We start from the raw sequence: 24,244 nt of genomic DNA on the forward strand, positions 1-24,244 counted from the left end.
CTCATTGCACTGATGGATAAACACTAGTTCACCCACACTACATTGTGAATTTCAAAGAGTAGTGGTACTAAGCATGAAGATAACATGCCTGCGATTCTTTCATAAGGTCTATCAAGACCCAGCTGGGCCAAGGGAATGGAGAAATCTACACCTGTGGATGACAGCTCAGCCCAACCTGTAAGAAAAGCAAACTTGTCCACAAAGAGTTCTCCAGCCATCCAAGAAAGACAGGTGATCTTTGTTGGGGATTCAGAAGAATCCAAAGAACATTCTGCAAGGAACAAGAGGACAACAGGATGATCTGCTGTCTTCACTGAGCCAAGATACAAGATGTCACTCTAAGGCTGGATAGGCTTCTGAAGTCGATGCACACTGTATGTCAAAAATGGCATTACCTATTTCTGATTCACTGATAACTCAGAAGAAAATGATCTTCAATGCTTATGGATCAATGTCCCACCAGATAAAGCACAAGATGGGGTATTAGTTGGTGTCTGCTATGGACCACCAAATCACATTAAGGAACAGGATGATCAGCTCCTTATGCATCTATCTATAATGTATAGGAAAAAGCCGCGAGATCATGGAGGACTTCAATTTGAGAGACATATGCTGTCAGTACTAAAATGTCCTTGCAATTTCTAAACATTAGAGATGACAATTTCCTAACTCAAAAAGTGTTGCAACCAACACAGGAGAATTCAATATTCGATCTAGTCTTGACAGATAAAGAGGAACTGATCACAGATCTAACAATTAATGGTGGCTTAAGTGAAAGTCTCCGTGACTTGATCACATTTCTAATGTTCAAACAGAATAAAGTCCAAACCAGTAATGTATATACTTGATGATTTCAAAGGGCCAGTTTCACAAAGCTAAAAAAAATTATAAGCCAAATCAGCTGGGAAGAAGAATTTAATCAGAAAATTGTGAATGATAATTGGAAGTTGTTTAAGAACACTTTACAAGATGCCCAAAAAGCCACGATCAAGGAAGGAGGACATATGCATTAAATAACCAACCTGGTTCAGAGGGGAAGTGAAGGCAGCTATACAAAATAAAAAATGCATCTATAACAAATGGAAGAAAGGGGAAGTTGATAGTAATGAATATAAATGGCAAGCTAGGACATGTAGAAAACTGATAAGGGAAGCAAAGGGACACAAGGCAAAATCTATGGCCAGCAGCATTAAGGAAAATAAGGTGTTTTTAAGTATATTAGGAACAAAAATAATCCTGACAATGGTATTTGTCCATTACCAGGTAGAAATGGTAGAATTATTAATAATAATGCAGAAAAGACAGAAGTGTTGAATAAATATTTCTGTTCTGTATTAGAAAAAAATAGATTATGCAGTCTCATCATATGATGATAGCACGCTTTCCATTTCACTAGAATCTCAGGAAGACATTAAACAGCAACTAGTAAAGTTAGACATTTTTAAAATCAGCAGGTCCAGATAACTTGCATACAAGAGTTTTAAAAGAGCTGGCTGAGGAGCTCACTGGCCCATCAATGTTGATTTTCAATAAGTCTTGCAACAATAGAGAATTTCCAGAACACTGGAAGAAAACTAATGTTGTGCCAACATTTTAAAAGGGTAAATGGGGTGATCTGGGTAATTATAGGCCTGTCAGTGTTACATCAATTTCAGACAAGATAATAGAGCAACTGATAAGGGAATCGATTAGTAAAGAATTTAAAAAGGGTGATATAATTAATATGAGTTTATGGAAAATAAATATTATCAACTAACTTTTTTTTGATGAGATGACAAGTTTGGTTGATAAAGGTAATAGTGTTGATACAACATACTTTGACTTGGAACTACACAGTAGTTTGATTAAAAAACTAGAATAATATAATATTAACTTGGCATACATTAAATGGATTAAAAGAAATCTAACTGGTAGGTCTCAAAATGTAATTGTAAAAGGGAATATCAAGTGGGTGGGTGTGTTTCCAGCAGGGTCTCACAGGGATCTGTTCTTAGCCCTGAGCTTATGACCTGAAAGAAAACAAATCCATCACTGATAAAGTTTGCAGACGATACAAAAATTGGTCAAGTGGTAAATAATGATGAGACAGGTCACTATTACAGAGCAACCTGGATGGCTTGGTTAACTGAGTACAAGCAAACAATATGTGTTTTAAAATAGCTAATGTAAAAGTATACATCTAGGGGGAAAAAAAATGTAGACCATACTTACAGGATATGGGGCTCTATTTTGGGAAGTAGTGTCTCTGAAAAAGATTTGGGAGTCGTGGGGGATAATCAGCTGAACATGAGCTCCCAATGTGACACTGTGGCCAAAAAGACCAGCACAATCCGGGGATGCATAAACAGGGGAATCTCTATTAGGAATACAGAAGTTATTTTACTTCAGTGTTTGGTACTAGTGTGAGCGTTGCTGGAATACTGTGTCCAGTTGTGGGGTCCACAATACAAGAAAGAGGTTGAAAAATTGGAGAGGGCTCCAAAAAGCCATAAGAATAATTAAAGGATTAGAAAGCCTGTCTTCTAGTGATAGAAGCAGAGAGCTCAATCTACTTAGCTTAACAAAGAGAAGGTTAAGGAGTTACTTGATCACAGTCTAAGTATCAACTTGGGGGAAGAAATATGCACTAATGGGCTCTTCAATCTAGCAGAGAATGATATAACCTGATCCAATGGCTGGAAGTTGATGCTAGACAAATTCAAACAAGAAATAAAGCATAAATTGTTAACAGTGAGAGTGCAGGATTCTCCATCAAGGAGAACTTTTAATCACGATTGGATGTTTTTCTAAAAGCTACGTTCTATAAATGATTCTGGGGGAGTTCGCTGGCCTGTGTTACCCAGGAGGTCAAACTAGATGCTCATAATGGTCTCTTCTGGCCTTTTCATCCCCACCCCCACCCATGTCAAGCAGCCACAGAAAGCTTAGACAACCAAACTGCTATGGGTCCTCTGCATGGGAAAGGCAGGCCACAAAGGGTCAGTAAAGGGGAATCCACTCTGGGGCTCAACAGGCCCAATCCTCCTGTGTCATGTAGAGGGAGCACGGGTCCCTTTCCCACTATAGCAGCTGCTATTATCAGGGCCATCCTTAGGATTTATGGGGCCTTACATAGTATTATTAAACTCGTGCCTCTATGCCTGACTTGGGGCACAGCCACCACCCCAGTTAGCCTGCCACACACTAGCTGGCCAGGTGAACATTGCCATCCTGCTACTGCACACTACAAATTTGCAACGTGTGCTACGGAACTTTTAATGCACCAGTAGCCCGTCCACATGGTGAAAACGCACAGCAGGTTAGCATTACAGATTTACACCCTACGTAGCTGGCCGTGCACTACATTTCCATGTGGACATGCCTCTTTCCAGTCCCTTAAACACAAATCCAAGCTTCCTCTCTTTGCCCAGCTCTGCCAAGGACTTTCAGTGCGACCTTGAGCATATCAATTCACTTCACTTATACTATGCGATATATTGAATGTCCCCTGCAGATGAGAATATTTCTTTTTGCCTCCCAGAGGCATTGTGATAAGTAATCAATACTGGTATAGTTCTTTGAGGAGTTCCTCAGATGAAAAGCTCTATAGAAGTAAAATGCAATATTATTATATGGTCCAGAAAATGGTACAATATGTAGAGCCTTGCACGGATACAAAATTTATATCTGCACAGCAAAAATGGTCTGCAGATATAAAGCAGATATCCGCAGATTTGCAGGGTTCTAACAATATGCTGACACAAATGTTGCAGTGTAGTGCATAATAAATTTACAAACAGCATAATAAAGACTCTTTCAGTAAAACTTCTTTCCCAATTGATTACATTCTTGTCTATCCAGAAACTAACACTCCAGAGTAGCTTATTTATTAATCACCTTCATCTTCTGTAAAATGGCACCATAGTCTTGGCAGCCTGGATATACTATTATTATTCACTGACCAGAGTAACAAACTCCACTGTAGATCTCTTGGAATAATTTAAACATCTTAGATTTCACCAAGGGTAGAGCTAAATTTGTACTGTAAAAGGCAATAAGACTATTCACACACACACACACACACACGTGTGTGTGTCTGTATTAAATGATTAAATCATCAAGCTGTGAACATACCTAACCTGAATAACTGAGATCTGATTCCTGTAACCTTTTTCCTGCCTCATGGCGTCCTTTGTTTGCAGTTTGTTGTGTTACTCACTTATGTTATGTCGCAGATTAGAGTTTAAACTCTTCCAGGCAAGGAACTTGTCTTCCTATCTACCCAGTAAGGCATCTAACACCTAAAAATAATACAGAGTAACAATAAAGGATTTGTGAACATTCATTTGAATGGAGAATCACCAATTCACTTCCATTATAGTATCCCTTTTTATTCACTTTCCATAAGCATTCATTAGTGATTTGTTTGTTCACAGGAACGTTTGTGGAAAGCATGAGAATGTTTGCACTAGATACATGCCCAGAAATGTTTGTGATCATCTTGCAATTACTTTCATTTCCTTCCTTCAGGCTATAAATGTTTTGGTCATCTAATCAAGGAGCAGAAGCAATGCTCCTTGCAAATTGCAAAGCAAATTGGTGGCCAATACACACTACAAATGAAACAGTCAAAGAGAATCATTTGCAAATAACCATAGTCTGAAAGATGTTCACATAAAGTGATCATGTGGACAAACTCATAAAAAACAATATCTATTGGCAGATTACTCACAAACTGAAATTCATTAAATATTAATAATTTGCCCCAGTTTAACCATCATGTTGCAGCAAATGCTACATTCAAGAGCAGTTGGCTTAGAAGTCTAAGTCCAGCACATTTGAAATGTCCAGATCCAATGAATCCATCAGCATGAATCCAGACATCAACCCAAGTTTTCATCCCTCTACAGTAGATGCATTGAGTTCCAGGGAGAATACTGAACGCAGGTCTTTCAGATGAGAATTAAAAAGCAAGGTCACTCTGCGTGGATATTAAAGATCACATGGCTCCATTTAATTAAAAATAACAGTATAATCAAAGGTATCCTTGGTCAGAATTCATTCTACCAATACTTACGTTTCTGTCAATTGTCTCTCTCTCTCTTGTCCCCAGAGTTTATAGGGTGGATGTACAGTAGTTACGCCACTGTGAGCATTTTGTTTCCTGTGCACCACATCTTTAAATTTCAGAGTAGTCTCTCTATGTGCCATTTTGTTCTGAGAGCTCAGCACAGCTTGGTTCTTTCTTGTTTTGATTAGTTAGTCATCAAAACAAAGGTATTTATTGTATACAGCAGTTTGTACAGCATTTGGAGGTACTCCAGGATGAAAGGAACTATGTAAATGGAAATTATTTTTATGAAGATTTCATATCATACACCACTGACACAGGAAAGGCATTATACATCTATTCAACGGACAACTCAAGGGCAATCCGTGAGCCACATTCAGCTAGCAGAATTTTAAAACATGGCCCACGCGCATCGTTCTTTCTTTTCCAGTGACTGCAGATTCCATTTTTTATAAGGGTATAAGAATCAGCTCCATTTCAGACAAGTTAAATATAGCCCTATAATGCCAAAACTGCCCAGGGCTGGGCAAAATCTGTGGTGACTTTGCTCTACTTGGAAACCACTGTGGAAGGTGAGGGGAGAAATCCTTCACAAACAGCCTAGGCAATCCTGGAATGAAGAGCCATAAATCTTTTATCTGGAGGCCCTTCATTATTCTATTGACATCAAAGCACTAAGTCTTCTTTATGATGGTCCTTACTTCACATATGGTACCAACAAGTTTGGAGGAGTTGGAAGCAATTCAGATAAAAAGGATCCCATGAAATGAATAGGCTAATTCCCAAACCAGTCTGGCTTCTGCTTGCTCTAAACAGGTGCTTATATACACTTTTAAAAAGTACAGAGCTGAAAGAACTGTTTGGCAAAGGAAAACACCTGAAAGGGAAGTGACTTCTTCAACACTCTGATATCTTAAGTGCAATCCAGATTTATTGTACTGTGGCTAATGTTGAAATTCATTTGATGTATTTACAGCGCTGTTACTCTGTGTTATGTCTTCGAAGAATGTGATGACCAAATGCCACACGGCCTCCTCAGAAATGCACCATAGACCTAATAAATACATAAATAATCTGACATTTCTTTGACATTTATTGACTTCCCAGAGGCTCATGGTATATGAAAGATAGGCCTCTGGAATTTTAAACAGTGTCTGACTGGCATAGTTAGGAAAAAAAAGACTTCTTATACCTATAATCCAAGATCCAAAGAGGGTATAAGAAACTGAAAGTGAGAAGATAGGGATGGATATTGACAAGATTTTAATGCTGGAGATATACAGGCACCGGTCTCCCATCCAGAGATCTAAATCAATTTATAATGTAGACAGCCCATCAGTTAAACCTCATCTATCAGGATGAGCTATAAATTGTGTTTGGTTTCCAGAGTTTGCAAAGTTTCTATGGAATTCAGGGCTGGGTGTGTGAAGGTGAGAAAGGTTTTTTTGCTGTCAATACGTTGCGTTTTTTCCCTTGTCCATTGAACTATACCAGCATCAGTGTAAGGCAGGTTTAGGAATAAGAAAATGCTGTTTGGTTTTGTTTTCAACAGGGCTACCTACCTTTTCATCTAATAATATTTTTCAATAGGTAGACTGAGGCATTTTAAGAGAAACAAGTGTGACCGGTATTCAGTCTTCCCACTAGTGCTCTTAAAAAAAGCTATTTATAATTATAACCAGATTTTGAGAGAAAGGGAGGCAGAATAATAAAGGCAGTGAGCGCAATTCCATAAAACAATAGGCTCATAAAATGATCATATGTTTCTCAGTGATACAACCCTCCCCCGCTGAAAATGTGGCGTTAGATGAAAGTGCCATGCGGGTCTGTGTGATATACTGAGTTTCAAAGTCATAAATGCAAAAGGAGTTGGGGGGACAGGTTAAAGGAGGATGGCAAAGACAATGGAAGAACTCAATAAAAGCCAGTTCAATAATGGCCTTCATAGCACTTGATTTATTGTTTTTAATAAAGTATATTAAAGGCCATGTTTGAATACACCATGGTGTTTTATTTAGTTAATTTGCTGTGGGACAAAAGATGGTGTTTAACAAATGCCTGTTATTAACAAAGGAGTAAATGAGTTCAGAACTTCCTCCCATGAGAGCCAAAAATGACCACAATGCAATAGGCAAGACTCACCGCACTGCCATAGCATTCCTGTTACACTAATGAGCATTATCTCTGCCTGCTCTGACAATGGAGGAGAGAAGGACAAGAAGAGTGAATGAAGCTTCCTATAATTCTCACTGTGACTGGAAAGAGAGGCCTGCTTCTAGATCGTTCATAAGGATTGGTGTAATTTTGGAAGATGATCACATACTATGGTGCTGAGTAAAAGATAAATACCTCAGGTGACATCCTAGCCCCAGTTAAGTCAATGGCAAAATTCCCAGTGAAGTCACAGTGAGGCAAGGATTTCACCCTTAGATTAGATCAGATAGAAAGGCAGTACTAGATCCAGTTATGTACATAGAGAGTCTGAGCAACATGAGTTAGGTAACAAGAGGGATAAGCTGTTTTCTGGGACTATTATTTTGGAAAATAAATTAGCTTCACAAGATGAGTCTAATTCTGGTCCATTCCTTTCTAGAGATAAGTCTGGACTGAATTCTTGGATCCAAATTTTGCAACTGGGCCCATCTTTTCCTACTGAGTTAAACCAAAACCCTGACTCCAAATGACCTCAAACTTTGGGTAACTTTGTATCCTAATTTCATGGCTCTGACTCATCTCTGTGCCATTCACCCATTCAAACCCAACACACTTCATCACCCACCGTTTGCCACCAATACCACATGGGCACCGGAGTTGAATCCAGAAGATGCTGTAACTTCAATGCAGTTTTAAAAGAGTTCTAGATGACAGCTAGAGGAAAAGCTTCTTGACCCAACACTTGTCCATCAGAAAATGCTAATTCAACAAAATTGAAACTTATGATGGAAACCAGGCAGGTACCCTAGCCAGCCTGCCTCCTTTCCCGCTTGGGCTTTGCCAGCAACCTGGGCAGATGCCTCCCCAGGCTGCAGGGAGCTGCCCCTGAGGGCTTCCCAGGTAAACATCTCCCAGGGGAGCCTGATAGCATAGGGAGGCAGCTGTCCAGGCCTCCAGCTCCCTGGGACTTTGGCACACAGACATAGCTGCTCAAGGAGCTGAGCTGGTTCCCAACTCCCTGTGCAGCTGTTCCCCATGCTGCTTCACACACACACACAGGGAGCTGGCTACCTAGGGAGTCTGGCCTCCAGGAGCAAGCTAACCATCTCCATTTCGGTTTTCCCACAATGTCAGTTTTTCAGAATTTTCCCTCCATTTTTATCATCATCTTTGTACTTTGTGTCCCAATTTAAGATGAAAAAATTCCCTCAAAACAGAAATTTTCCACTGGCGGGAAATTCCATTGTCTGGCTAGCTTTGCTCTAGCTCTAAAGGTGGGGTGTGGTGCCCATCAGATAAAATGTGAAAAGGGGGTCCTTTCAACCCGTTCTGGGGTGCTGTCCAGATGAAAGTGAAATGCTCCTATGGCTCTTTGCAAAACAGCTGGATTTCTCTGATGTCTTGGCCACAACTCTCTGTCTCTTAGCAGCAGCAGCAGTCTTCCAGCACCAAGAGCTGTGCTTGAGCCATTGTTGAGCACATAAGGGCTGTGGCATTTTACTTCAAAATCGCTGCACTACCATAACAGTCCCAGACATTTCATTCCAGTTCTGCAAAGTGAATTCCATTGAGTAACACTGACTCTCTCTCATACAAGTAACTCCAGGCCTTCAGACGACAACACGTTTTCAAGGACATGGGGTATATAAAGCACTTTGATAGATGATTTTCTATTCTCTGGTACAATCATATGTTTACCCTTGTACTAATACTCAGCAGCCTCACAGCACTTTTTATCTATAGGTTTCAAAGTACTTTGCAAAGGTGGGGTAGTGTCATTAACCCCATTTTACAGATGGAGAACCTGAGACACAGAAAAGTCTGACCAAAGTCAGTGGCAGAAGACTGCACATCACCTAACTCCAAGTCTGGTGTCCTGTTCACTGACAACCCTGCCTCCCCCAGCAAGTCACAGTTGTCCTACTGCCGATAACAAGGCGATAGTTTTCCCTGTCGTAAGCCCACCAATTCACATTGCTGTATCAGGCTGGTTGCTCGGTTACACTCCAAATAGGCCCTGCACATAAAACGGAGACTAACAATGAATGGCATGTTAAGATGGCACAGTTCTATTGTCTGGCTCTTCAGATGTTTTACCACCTTAAATTGAACTCAGTGACAAACACAAGTAACAATATTGCCTTCACTAAAGTGTATTGCACAGGCACAGAACACTAATGGAACATGAACAGAAAACTTGCACATATGAAGATACCCAGTGTGGGATTTCCAGAAGTGCTGAAGCTGCCCTCCCAAGCAGGTTCAGGGCTTACTGCAGTCAGTGGGAGCAGCAGGTCCTTGCTACCTCTGGAAATCAACAAGCTCATCTAATCCATCTTGTTGTGAATTCAGGATTGCTCATGACACTGTATTCTCAAACACTGCATGTCACGGTCTAGTTTTAAAGCATGGTTCAAGTCATATGTCTGGTACAGCATTTTCCTTGTCCTAAGAGTGTTCTCTGGTGTGTATAATGTATGGATCTCTTAGGCATCAGGATTGTAGTAAGGCTCTGTTACTAGAACTCCTTACTATTAGCTTTATATTATATACTGTACAGGGGAGCAGCCCAAGTGCTAGCCAGCAGTGGTTCAGGGGGGCCAGACAAGGGGACTCAGCATTACAGAATGGGAGCCAGAATTACAAGCTCCCAGCTGCTGGTAACCACTGATTTAGATCAGCAGCTCACCCTGGCTCTTTCTTATCGCTCAGGAACTAAAGTTCTTTCTTAAGTAAATTCCCTTACTAATTAATCCCACACAGAGCATCTCAAACCATCACAAACATGCTGCCAAGCTGCCTCCTTGTGCTGACTCCACAAACAGTGCAGTAATCAGGCTCAGTATCCTGGTGTTATCTTGCTTAGTGAGGCAGACCTATATAACTCACCTGGCTCCAAAGATGCTTGTAAATAACTGCTGTCCTCCACAGGCCCTGTGCTGCCTTGGGATCTCTCTTCCACCGGACCATGTATTCTTCGCTTATCTAAGCTTTTTTGGTAAGCAATTGGCCTTCAGATTACTGTAAGCAAAAGGAAAAGGCCATCAAAGTTTAATGATCATATTTCAGTACCTCACTGCTTAATGGAAACTTTGGTTTCTGGCCCTTATGCAGTAGAACCCAGTTAGTCCCAGGAACAAGAGCAGAGAAATGCAAATGAAGATTTGAAACATTGGCAGAAGAGCACGTACCTTCAATCAAAGGAAAACAATAGGGGAAAGGATCATGACCAAAGAGTACAGGATACCTAAGGAACTATAAAAGCTGGCCAATAAAATTAAATGGGATTTCAACAAGGAAATGCATCAAAACATAAATGAGCAATATTGAGGTTATAAACCAAGTGTCTGTAGTTCTTCAAAGCAGATCAATCCCCTAGGCTCCATGGTAATCCAAATAAATCACCATCATCATCATCAGAGGGATTTGGCACACTTGGAAGAGGTTACCTTCCTCCTCTTCCCCCAACACCTTCTTCTCTGTAAAAGCTCACATGAACAGCCAACCATGAGCCTTCAGATCCCCAAAGCCTTCAGATCCCCTAAAAAGGATGAGTTTCCTCTCCAGAAAATCAGGCTTACAGGACACTCCATACTCCTATGAAAAAGAATGACTCCCCTCCAAGTGTGTCAGATTCTACAAGCAGAGCCGGTGCTAGGGATCAGGAGACTAAGCAGTTGCTTAGGGCCCTGAGCAGCTCAAGGGGGCCCCCATTCACTTTTTATTATAAGAACTTGCCTGTTTTAGTATTGTGTAGGGAAGCGGGCGGGGGGGGGGGCTGAAATATTCCTGCTGAGGGAGTCTAATGGGCTAGCACCAATTCTGTCTACACGTACTGCTGTAATCGCAACAAAAATCAAAACTGTTTCTCACATCATCCTTCTGGGGGACAATGCAAAATAATGACCTTTCATGTCAGATTCTTAGATAATTGTTCTAAATTCCACTGTGTGTTTTGCTTTGGCTATCACCCTGTTCCCTGCACTGTTCTGCCGTGCTAGGCTCCCTTTGCGCCGGCCAATCAATGCATAGGGAGCAAAGACTGGCTGTCTCCCTTGAGCTGGGGATTCCCCTCACATGGGAGACATTCTCAAGAGAATTGAGCTGGCATAGCCAGTTTCCAGCTCCCCTCCCAACCACCCCGATTCAGGTGGCATGTCAGGGACAGTGAAGGATGTCCTCTTTGCAACGAAGGAAGCTAACCCGTAATGACTATAGAAGTGAAGAGCTGGACAGTAACCTAAGGAATCTTTTGGAAGCCTGACACGAATTAGAGAGTTGCTTTCCCAGGACTTGAAGAGGAAGCTCATCTGCCTCTCTGACCTCTATGACTAAGTAATTCTGACTGTCTTCTGAGCCCTCTTGCTGGCCCTGCATCCTCTTCAAACCTATCCTCGCCTTCAGGAATCTTCCCTGTTGACCTCCCAGCTCTCATCTCCTGCCTCTCACCCATGCTACACTCTGCCAGTTCCACTTCTCTTCAGGGTCTCTTTACATTGTCGCCCTATACCTGTATACATGCTTTCTCCTGCGATGCCACTCCCCTAGTCTAGATCCACCTCTTTGAATATGGAAGTGCCTTGAACAGGTTAAACCATGTAACCTCTTCCTCTGCAATCAAACCCTACCCCTTTTGTGTCTGACTTCGCTCCTCGCCCTTGTCCCAAAGATGTTAAAATAACATTTAAACACAGAGAAACCTCCCTCTCAAAAAAAAAAAAACAAAAAAAACCACCCAGCTGCGGACACTATGAGAACTAGCAAACTCATGACCCTATTTTGTGTAAAACTCGCCCTTCTCTTACTTGCTGCCCTTGGTCATTGTTTTGTCTAATCTAGGCCTCCATCCCAAAACTGCATATGCAAGTGCAGACTCTCCCTCCTGCAAAGTCACATCAAAGTAAATTGGTCTTTCGGCAGCCGTAAGGGTCTGGCCAGTGGATTCCTTTGCAGGATCAGAGCCCTACAATGCCAATCTCTTCAGGGCAGTGACTATGTTTTGTAACTTCCTCTAAAGCAAAATTCAAATGCATGGTGCTCTAGAAATAATAATCATACATTTCTTAATAGGAAGATAAGGGAGGGTGGATTTTTAAGACTTGCGCAACAACTAACTTACACCTACCTGCTTTTGTCAACAGTTGGAGGCTTTGGGTTTTTTTATTTTAAATTACTTAGCACCAGACAAACCCATGTGGGTAACAGATGCTTTATGAAGCACTTGCTTTGTTTAGCTTAATCTGTGTAGAGCAGATACAAAATTAGTAAGAGGTGAATGAATATTCCTTGTGTGAGCAGCAACAGGTTTTGTGTGCATGAAGTCTTCCATAGTTTCAACCTCAACTTTTCCCACAAATAAAACTGTATCTGTTCCACATTTTCACAGCTGAGAGAGGCTGGCTCTTAATCTACTGAAAACACCAAATATTTCTTCGTTATAGTAACACTGCCATCTAGTGGCTCTGGGGTGAAACAGACGTTTTTCTGCCTTCAAGAACTTGTCACAAAAGATAAAAAGTCGTAAGGTTCCTGTCAACCCTCTATTTTTCATTTGGAAACCAATCTTTGTGATACCTCTATAGATTTTTCTGAGTACAGCTCAGGCTAGCTTTAATGAGGTTTTCTTGTAGCCTGAAGTATGTGCTAGCCCTCTTGACTGCCCTGGCTGAGTGGTGTTTTTCAAATATTGTGTCAGTCACACTCAATGAACTGGAATAGCATTGCTGTTTATCCGTTTTCAGTTAGGGCTAAGAGGCTTTACATGGGGGAATAGGATGCCAGTGTGGAACTTGCACCAGTAACTTAGCAATAAATGATCCTTTTTCCTTAACTCCAGTGACGTGATTTTTAAAAGGAGGCCAGAGATGTGAGCGAATTGGCTGGGCCTTTGGTTTTGCTCTCAGACCATCTAGGGCTTGCATACTGGCCAGATACTTTTTTTCAGACCTAGAGAATCCTGGCAGATTCTCACGGATTTGTGCGGTTCCCGGGGGACACACCAGAGGCCAAGGCCATCTGTGGGGAGACCCTTTGTGACTCTACAGCAGCTATGGGCCGCAGCGGGCCCTCATGAGCACTGTGTCCATGTGCCTTGAAAAAGAGAAAGCCATCCTTCAGAGCCACTCGAGACAAGTTTGTCTCTCTACAGCATCTGTATTATTGTACCCATTTTCTAATGAGGAAATTGTCAAGAATAACACCCAAATAGCCTATCAATACCTGCTAAAGACTAAAAGACAAACACCCACACACACACACAACCCACCAATGTTTTAATCAACATGTTACTTAAATGAAAGCCAAAGAAACTTCTGCAAAGCAGTTTCTGTTTTGAAATGACCTAGTATGGCTAAGTACCCCCAGCAGAAGCCTTCAAAGGCATCAGGGAAGCTGGCAGGCAGAGAATTGCAGTAATCAGTCTTTGAAATGATAAAAGCCAGGCAGCACCTTTCCTGTACCAGGCTGCATCAAACAATTTGCTTGCAAAAGATTTTGGTGGTAAAGGGACAGATGATAAACAGGAACCTGAAAGGAAAGAAAAAAGTAAGTTGGAGACTGTTAACACCTCCCACTCCTGATCATATTGGGAAGGCTGACCCAAAATCCAGAAATTGTTTTTTAAATGGGTGGAGGAAGAGAATGAAGGAAAGGAATTAAAATGATCAGAATCTATTTTTACACTTAAAGTGTCATTCCCAATGTTCTCTGGAGAACAGACAAAAGCAAGAGACATGTATAATAGATCTCTATCCCATACAGTAAATGTAATATGATCTTAAAACTAGCACTCAGGATTTTGTTCTTGTAGCCACCATATATATAGTCTGTGTGATGAGCCGAGTTCTCCTATGATTTATGATCAATAACCCACTAGCTGAGCTACCCTCATTTTCTTATGCATGGGATCTCTGACTCTTCTTCACAATGCACTAGTTTAATTGTAATTATACTACAAAAGCTGGATTACAATGAAAACCTTTTCAGTCCCACTACCTGTACAGTGGTAAGGGAAAACCCCAAAAGTGACTATTAAACTTAACAAGTGGAGGGAAGGTAAACTAGCTCTAAGGGATTGACTTTTAAAAGACAGACAAAAAAACATTAAAGTCTCTATTTATAGTTTGGCTAAACAATTATTTGGGCATATAATAGCCTCTATAAATATTTGTAGTTTGGAAGATGTAAACTGTATGGACGGAGAAAAATTCTTTAGAATGGTAGCAAGCATTATAAAGAGTATATTTAGGATAAATATTAGGAAAATTTTCCTGGTGTTGAGATCTATTGAGCTGAACAGTTGTGAACCTGGGAATTCTTGGTGCCAATTGGCAGAGGGCATGCATAGGATTTTACAGGGATTCACTGTGTTGAATATATACATAATAATTAACTGAAGAGTGACATGTGAGGTGTCTACCAAGAGCCAGCACCCCTCTGATCATCATAAGCAGTGTGAAATGTATATACGGATAATATTTAAGGAATTAGGCGTCTGTACTGAAAATTGTGTTCTTAAGGCAGATAACCAGGGGGTGACTTGTCTTGGATAAGTTCCTTTCAAGGAAGAGGTAATAGACTTATGTCTGTCTGGTTGTATATATTGGGTACTGTCTCTCTCACAATGGACGCCTGTTTACATACTGAGCCAAAAGCCATCAAGAGATTGGAAAATCTTCAAGAGAGGAAATTTACAGAAAGAACAAAATAGCAGGAGAGGAGCCTTTCTGAGTATAATGAGTAGATTTGGGGGGCATATCTGGGGGTGCAGAGTATACCTGGATCCTTCACTGAGGAGGCAAGCTAACAGTATGTGGCTTATGAACAGAGGATCACTGGCTGTAAAACTCTGGAAGGACAGTGGGTTAGCCTTATTCTATAACAAGTGAAAGTATCTCGTTAAGGCTAGGTTCTAGAATGCCTATTATGATTTTATTGTATATGTAACCATTTGTTTCCAATACTTCTACCTGTTATCACTTGAATCTCTAGACTTTGTTAAATAAACATTGACCTGTTTTCACTATAAACATATCTAAGTGCTGTGTGTTAAGCAGGGCAGCAATCTGAAGTGTACTTGGTGAGCTGGAAAGTATGGCTTCTGTGAATAATGCAAGCATCCAGTGACACAGGGGCTGGGTACTCCAGGAAGGTGCTCGGAGAGTTCACGAGTTAGTGCCTATCACTAACCTGGAGGGGCTGGGGCCTGCGGCCTGCAGCAGTCTAGAAGGGAGTGCTTGTGTTCCCCATTGCTGGTGGAGCTGACCTACACAGGCATAGACAAGACTTCTTCATACTAAGGGCAGGTTGTAGCATAGTGCCCCAGGCACCCCCTGAAAGTGTCACAACAGTCACCCAAAGGACATCAGGAAAAATTTTAAACTAAACAGCCCCATGCATTCAACATGCTGTCAGGGATGATCTAGGCTGAGCAGAAGGGACTAACCCAGTTAATAGAGGATTTACCAGTCCCTATCATACCAGCTGGAGTAAATGGGCAATATATATGTATTATGCTGATAATACTACCCACAATATATATTTTAAGCATTTAAGTGTACATATTATTAAGCATTATTATAGTAGTTATATAGGCCATATTTGCCTACACTTTTGTTATAATCCTGTACACTTATGCTAAGTATCCCATAACACCTTGCATTAGCTGAAGCAAACCTTGGCTTGAGTTACTAGGAAAACTGTCTGTCAAGAGAGATGATGATTTCTTCATGGCAACAGGAAAGGAATTATCAACAGAAATATAGCAGGTACCTTCATGCTCCTTAGTACCTGGAATGCCTGGGTTCAGAACAAAAAATAAAGAGGTATCAGAAACAAAGTAGAAAGCGGATTAATTAAATCCAGTTTCAAATGACATACAGTACCGTTTACTGCTACACAAGTAGGGTATAAAAGGATGGCTTTAGAGATGCAAATTCAGGGAGCACACCTTCTGCCTAAGGTGAATGTAACGTTGCCACAAAGGATTGGTCTTCGGAGACTGGTATTGTAGAGAACCTTTTTCCTATACCATATTAATAAACCTGACAGACATTGGTTATTTGGTCTCTTGAGTATATGTGATAATGAAATAATGAACCAAAGTGTGGTCAAGCTGGCTAGATCGTTGGGCTCAACAGGTAGTGATCAACGGCTCAATGTCTAGTTGGCAGCCGGTACCAAGCAGATTGCCCCAGGGGTCAGTCCTGGGGCCGGTTTTGTTCAACATCTTCATTAATGATCTGGATGATGGAATGGATAGCACCCTCAGCAAGTTCGTGGATGACACTAAACTTGGGGAAAAGAGGTAGATAGGCTAGAGGCTAGGGATAGGGTCAAGAGTGACCTAGACAAATTGGAGGATTGGGCCAAAAGAAATCTGATGAGGTTCAACAAAGACAAGTGCAGAGTCCTGCACTTAGGACGGAAGAATCCCATGCACTGCTACAGGCTGGGAACCAATTGGCTAAGCAGCAGTTCTGCAGAAAAGGATCTGAGGATTCTAGTGGACAAGAAGCTGGATATGAGAGTCAACAGTGTGCCCTTGTTGCCAAGAAGGCTAACGGCATATTGGGCTGCAATAGTAGGAGCATTGCCAGCAGATCAAGGGAAGTGATTATTCCCCTCTATTCGGCACTGGCGAGGCCACATCTGAAGTATTTCATCCAGTTTTGGTCCCCCCATTACAAAAAGGATGTGGACAAATTGGAGAGAGTCCAACAGAGGGCAACAAAAATGATTAGGGGGCTGGGGTACATGACTTATGAGGAGAGGCTGAGGGAACTGGGCTTAGTTAGTCTTCAGAAGAGAAGAGTGAGAAGGGATTTGATAGCAGCCTTCAACTACCTGAAAGGGGGTTCCAAAGAGGATGGAGCTAGGCTGTTCTCAGTGATGACAGATGACGGAACAAGGAGCAATGGTCTCAAGTTGCAGTGGGGGAGGTCTAGGTTGGATATTAGGAAAAACTTTTTCACTAGGAGGGTGGTGAAGTACTGGAATGGGTTACCTAGTAAGGTGGTGGAATCTCCATCCTCAGAGGTTTTTAAGGCCTGGCTTGACAAAGCCTTGGCTGGGATGATTTAGTTGGTGTTGGTCCTGCTTTGAGCAGGGGGCTAGACTAGATGACCTCCTGAGGTCCCTTCCAACCCTGATATTCTATGATTCAAGCAATCAGCCATACAATCAACAGAGGATGATCAGCAGAAGTTGTGCAACAGCACAGAGGATGAGGCATGATCTCCTATGGTTTGTGATAGATAGGCCACTAGATGAGCTATCCTTGGTTTCTTATGCATTTGGATCTGACTTAAGTCTTTTCTATCAGTAGTTTCTAAAATGTTTAGGCCATTATTCTTTGTTAGTTATTTGGACCCTGCTTCAAGAATGTACTTAAACATGTGCCTAAATTTAAGCACATTCACTTCAGTTGGACTATTTACACACTTAATTAGGGACATTGTTAAGTACCCTCCTCAACAGAGGCTCCAGCAGAAGTCATATTTTCCTCTTGGAGAAGGGTGGTCACAAAGGTTTCTTTAGAAGGGTTCTTTTTAAAAGCTGCTTTCTTGAGTGCTTTTTCTGCAGAAACCCAATATAATCCTAGTTCTTCAATAAACAGGGAGTAATTAGATGATTCCATCTGCATCTTCATGGCAACATAGATACCATGGAACTACAGAAATAATTGATGAAGTTTCAGTGTGACTGAAGTACCAGCAGACAGAGAGAGAACAGATCCTTCACTGTGGTCCTAGACCTCGGTGTGAGAAAACAGCTACATATTAATAAAGGTTATTTGATCCATTGTGCCAACAAAGTCCATCTCACCTGGGTTGGATGGGGAAGCATGATGCTTGAAGCCTGCTCTTCCATCTAGATAATGTAACCCAAGAACATTGTCGTGCCAGATCTGCATGTGACACACTGGCAAGGCGATAATAAGTGGACAGTTTTTCACACTAACGGGAGAGTCTCTGTCTGCGGAGATGCACAATCTCATTCCCCAAAACATTTGGTTCCATTACTCAAGATGGAGGGAATGACATGGTAGGAGGTAAAAATTAGTTTGATCAGGAAAGAGAGTGGGGTAACAGATGATCAGGCCCTAGGAGAAGTGATTTCTGAGGAAAGGTTAAGAGAGTCACATAACTTCGGCTAAGAGGTAAGGAATCAAACATTTAAATTAGTATTAGTTGTATTATGGTAGCACACACTGAAACCAACAGAGAGCAGGGCCACAGTGTGATAGGAACTGTAGAAAAGCATAATAGAAATGGCCATTGCCCCAACACTTACAATCTAAATAGACAAGACAGGCTCAGAAGTGAAATGAAGTGACTTGACCAAGGTAACACAGCAGGTCAGTGGCAGAGCAAGGAATTGTAATGCTGGTAAGGAACAAGCTTCAGTGGAGAAGATAACAGGTTGTGCTGCAAAGAGAGCTACTGGGCTGGAGGGAGGTTACTGGTGGAGTTCCTCAATTATTGGACTTGGAACCCAATGACCTAGGCACAAGAAGTAGGAATATACTAATGCAATTTGCTGACAGTACAAAGTTGGGAGGTATCATCAATGCAGAGGAGGATCCAAGTATTACACAGGAAGACCTGGATTTGCTTGAGGACAGGAGTAATAGAAATGGGAATTAAATGTAATAGTACAAAGTGCCACATCATGCACTAAGGAACTAACAACAAGAACTTCTGCTAGAAGCTGGGGACTCATCAGTTGGAAGTGACAGAGGAGGAGAGAGACCTGGGTGTGTGGGTTGATCCTCAGTTGTATCAGGCAGGGCATTTCATTTAGAGAGAGAGAAGTATTCATGCCGTTGCACAAGGCATTGGTGAGACCCCATCTGGAACACTGTACAGTTTTGGTCACCCATGTTCAAGAAAAAATGAATTCAACCTGGAACAGGTGCAAAGAACTACTACTGGGATGATCAGGAGACTGGAGCACCTGTTTTATGAGAGAAGACTGAAAGAGCTTGGCTTGGTTAGTCTAGCAAAAAGAAGGCTGAGCAGGGCTTTGATTTCTCTCTATAAATACATCAGGGGAGGTAAATACAGGGGAGGGTGAATAGCTATTTAAGATAAAGGACAGTATGGGCACAAGAACAAATGGTTATAAACTAGTCATAACTAAATTTAGGCTGTAAATTAGGTTTCTAACCATCAGAGAGGTGAGGTTCTAGAACTGCCTCCCAATCAGAATAGATGGGGCAAACAACCTAAATAGTTTTAAGATGGGGCTTGATAAATTTATGAATGAGATTATATGATGGAATTGCCTGCCATGGTAGGGGACTGGACTTGATGACCCAGAAGGTCCTTTCCTGACCTATGACCCCGTGTGGAGCTAAAACCCGGGTCTCTCCCCAACTCCCAGCACTCTCTCCACTAGCCTAACCTCTCACTGTTCTAAACACCAAAATGGAAGATAGTTTGGTATGTTACAGAGGTGTATAATGAGAAGCAATGAGAAGTAATTAAGATAGGGAGAACGTAGGCTGAACTTTAGCAAAACATTCCGAGTAGCAAGACAAACTAAACTGGAGAATAATCCCTGATGGAAAGAGGTGGAAGCCCCCTCAACATGGCACTTTTAAAACTAGATGAAGCAAGGCGCTTGAAAATGGACTACAGGGAATAATCCTGCATTGCCTGGGAGGTGGATTGGATGATCTGTCTTCTACTATTCGTTTTTCCCTGGAGTGAAGTCCATAGACCATGGGCAAAAAGCATTTTAGGACAAAGCATCAGTGGAGGAATGAAAGAAAATATCAAGTTGATATTAGCCAGCAATATCAGACCGAATAGGAAATAGGCAGTTTGAGCCACTGCCATTGTGTGCCCCAGTGCAGCTTTATAGATCTCACACTGAAGTATTAGCATTCACCTCGACTCAGCACAAAACCCAAATTATATCTCACTATTTTACAGCTCTATGAACCCCACCATTTATTGCTCCCACCATGAGAGCAATCACATTAGAGTAGAGTAGAGAATGGATTTGCTGTCTGTCACTGTTGCATGCTCTTTTCAGACTGACTCAAATAATAATAATGTACTCTATAGTCAGACTCTATGTGCCACAAAGCCTTTCATTTGAGAATCTTAAAACTGTTGATGTACTTTAAACCTCAACTCCAGCATATGAGGGATATTGAACATAAAGTGTTTTCCCTCCCCACCTAGCCCTGCCACTGTCCCAGCATAGAAGAGACCGGCCAAGATAGAAATGCTGGATGAGAGCTGGGTGAGAGATGGTTTTCCCACCCAATTGGGATAGGAAGTCAATTTCAAAACATGTCCACAAACAGAAAACCTGAACGAACAAACAAACAAACAAAATAAATCAGTTCTGGTCGATCAAAATGTTTTTTATTGATCATTTTGAAACTTTCAATTTTTTACTTTTAGTTTAATTTTCTAAACTAAAAAAATAAAAGTTCTAAATTTAAAACTGTTTTGAACCAAAAATCAAAACATTTCATTCCAAGAGAGTCAAAATGAGATGTTTTGACATTTCAATACTCTTCCTATGGGGGGGGGCACAATTTGTTGAAATTGACATATTTGGGGGGGCGGGGAGTTTCAGTTTTGAATAATCTGCCTTTACCAGTGGAAAAACTGTTTTTCAAAAAATTCCTGACCAGCTCTACACTAAAGTCTAACGTGTTAAAGTAAGACTTTCCAGGATTGAAGTGGTCACATTTTGGGGTTCAACCCAGACCAGAGAGAGGTTATGTCACCACTTGTCCTATAACCCTGAGTGTCTTAAAATGCATTGTTGTTGTAACTCCCTTTCTGGACACTCCCAACTTGCATGCAAGCATGCACTGAGGGGCTGTGTGTTGAACAGCCCTGGTTCTACAGGGCTCCAGCAGCTTGCTCTTTACACCACAGCTGGTCTCCACCAGCTTTGCTTACTACTAGCTAAGTGACCCCAACACACCCTCAGTCCTGAATTTCCCCAAAATCATCTGTCCTGAAATGTCCAGCCCTTTCCTGGAACATTCAGGGTAATAAGGTCCATTGCTCCTTTAAAGAGACAAAGCAAAGCAGCTTAGTTGCTTTAACTGGAGTTAATAATCACTTCAAGTCCTACACAGTACTGGGTTGATTTAGAATAAAAGTAAAAAGTTTATTTAATCAAATAGAGGTTTCAAGTCAGTTCAAGTATAAGGGATTCAGAAACAGTTAGAAATAAAAGTGTGAAATGCTTTCTAATGATTAAGACTTATGAAAATTAGTCTTGGTTCAAGGTAAGATTCTTACCAGACCTCTTTCCAGCAAGATGGCTAATTGCCCCCTTGGTCAGGTTCTGCCACAGAGTCCAAAGTGCTCAGTTCTTTTGTCATCTTAAATGAAAGATCATTTGGGGTACTTTGCCCCTCTCTTTATAGTCCAGTGAACTTCTGAAATACATCCTTCTCAAAGTTTAGTGCCCCTGCTGTGAGGAATGGTACCTTGGAGTCTGATGGACAAGGTTCCATGCTGGTTTCTTCCCCAGTGGTGCTTTCTACAATGCAAGTTGATCTCTTCCCTGCAACCTTCAGTATGCCAATGAATGGCCATTTGCCTGCAATTGCACCTGGGTGGAGGCATTGGCCTTTCCTTTGTATGGAAAAAAACTGTTTACCTACTCCCCAGACTTGCCTGGTTCAAACATTTTAGTCTCATATGTCCTTCACATTTGTACAATACTTTGGGTGGTTACCATACATACACCATGCAAGAATTAGTGATAAGTGTATTATTGGTCTTCCAGTGATACCTTACATGACACCGATTAGATACAGATTATTACATCAGTTCAACGTACCCCAATTTACTTATCAGGCCAGCTGAAGCGCTCTGTTTCCAGTGAGCCCCTTTCCCTCTAGCATTGGGATGGTCTTGGGGTCACAGCAGTCCAGTGTTTGCAGCAGGCTTCTGAGAACCCACATGCCTTAGTTCTAATCCAAGCCAATGACTCACTGTACAACTCTTCACTGTAGTCCTATACCATATGGGTTTCTGGGGGAGGGGGGGTGTACTCCCTATACCCTGTAAAATAGGGATCCACACAGAGGAGCTGTGAATTAGTCATGCAATCTAAGACACTAAAAAAGTTGGGGAGAGCATGAAGGGGGGATAAGAGCTACTCATTTTTAAACATTTGGGCTGGTTTTTCCCTCCACTTTCTACAGTGGTGCTTAGCCTGGCTTTTGGGTGTACAATGGCAAATAGGGGGAAGTTTTATACACTGGCTTCAAAGTCATTCAGGTCCTCTTAAAAAATTTTAGTTTGGATCTTAATATTTACTCTGGGCAATTATTCCTGGTCTCCTTTTACACATTGATTCTACAAACAAGAACATTACTATCAGGATGACACCAAAGCATGAATAATATAGAGCTTAAGAAATGGAAGGAGCATGTTGAGCAGCAAGCAAAATTTGCCAGATATTAATGTATTTGTCTGTATTACGGATATGTACAAGATGATTTTTGAAGCTTCCAACTCCACACACAAAGTGTATTCAAACTGACCAGCGATAACTCATCTTTGTTATGGTGCCAGATAAGCATTTGTCATTTTATTTTTCTCCTCTTAGCAAGTCAGGATATTAATTGTAATGTAATACTATCATGCTTTTCAGTATGAACAAAATGTATCATATGGAGCTTTAAAAAAGCTTGCATCCCAGTCATTGGTAAATAAGGGGCTATTTTGTTATGTCTTGCCAACCCTTGCAAGCCTTTTTAAATGTGGTAACTGTTTTCTTTCCAAAGCAGGTCCTGTGTCTGTGTTAATTCATGCTCAGGAAAGGTGCTGGATTGACAGCTCTACAGATTAATAGCCTGTTTAACTACAGAACAAATAGACCCAGGCAATGGAAGTGAATAGGTGCACACACACACAGGCACGCGTAGCTTATCTCTGACCTGGAGGATTAGACCTAAAAGTACGAGGATAAATTAGGCTTCTAGGCATTATGTCCTTAGCCACCTTGAAGAGCAGCAATAACTGTGTTGAGGCCATTTTTGTGGTACTTACACCCTTTTAGGACCTGGACTGGAACTAAATGTTTCATTCACATAGGCCACTGAAAAGCCATCATATGGCAGAAAGTCACTCCTCACTAACCTGCAATAGATGTAATCTGCAAATCATAGTTGGGTTACAAATTCTTGTGAACGGTTTCAGAGTAACAGCCGTGTTAGTCTGTATTCGCAAAAAGAAAAGGAGTACTTGTGGCACCTTAGAGACTAACCAATTTATTTGAGCATCAGCCATGCTATCAGAGGCTCGTTCACCTGCACATCCACCAATGTGATATATGCCATCATGTGCCAGCAATGCCCCTCTGCCATGTACATTGGTGAAACTGGACAGTCTCTACGTAAAAGAGTAAATGGACAAAAATCAGATGTCAAGAATTATAACATTCATAAACCAGTCGGAGAACACTTCAATCTCTCTGGTCACGTGATTACAGACATGAAAGTTGCTATATTACAACAAAAAAAACTTCAAATCCAGACTCCAGTGAGAAACTGTTGAATTGGAATTCATTTGCAAATTGGATACAATTAACTTAGGCTTGAATAGAGACTGGGAGTGGCTAAGTCATTATGCAAGATAACCTATTTCCCCTTGTTTTTTCCTACCCCTCCTCCCCCAGACATTCTTGTTAAACCCTGGATTTGTGCTGGAAATGGCCCAACTTGATTGTCATACACATTGTAAGGAGAGTGATCACTTTAGATAAGCTATTAGCAGCAGGAGAGTGGGGTGGGAGGAGGTATTTTTTCATGCTTTGTGTGTATAAAAAGATCTTCTACACTTTCCACAGTATGCATCCGATGAAGTGAGCTGTAGCTGACGAAAGCTTATGCTCAAATAAATTGGTTAGTCTTTAAGGTGCCACAAGTACTCCTTTTCTTTTTGCAAATTCTTGTGAAGTGCTCATAAGGCTTAGTGAATGCATACACAATAGCACCAAAACATCATCATCACATAGCAACATCAGCTCCAGCAAGCCAGCTAGTTTGAG

At 41.3% G+C, this 24,244-nt stretch overlaps 1 protein-coding gene across 5 annotated transcripts in view; it reads right to left on the reverse strand.

Moving 5' to 3' along the window:
- The window catches only part of GALC (galactosylceramidase), a 120,597-nt gene that overhangs the window by 37,094 nt on the left and 59,259 nt on the right, over positions 1-24,244 (reverse strand). For 2 of the 5 annotated variants that reach the window (XR_012159517.1, XR_012159513.1), the window contains 2 exons: positions 10,094-10,225; positions 3,420-5,314 (listed from right to left, as the gene is read on the reverse strand). The gene's annotated coding sequence lies outside the window, so the exon portion shown is untranslated. Of the gene's footprint in view, positions 1-3,419; positions 5,315-10,093; positions 10,226-24,244 lie in introns of those variants that run through there. The other 3 variants (XR_012159514.1, XR_012159515.1, XR_012159516.1) reach the window with 2 other exon arrangements.

Source organism: Lepidochelys kempii, chromosome 6, assembly GCF_965140265.1.
Source record: "Lepidochelys kempii isolate rLepKem1 chromosome 6, rLepKem1.hap2, whole genome shotgun sequence".
In the NCBI taxonomy this organism is placed as follows: domain Eukaryota; kingdom Metazoa; phylum Chordata; order Testudines; family Cheloniidae; genus Lepidochelys; species Lepidochelys kempii.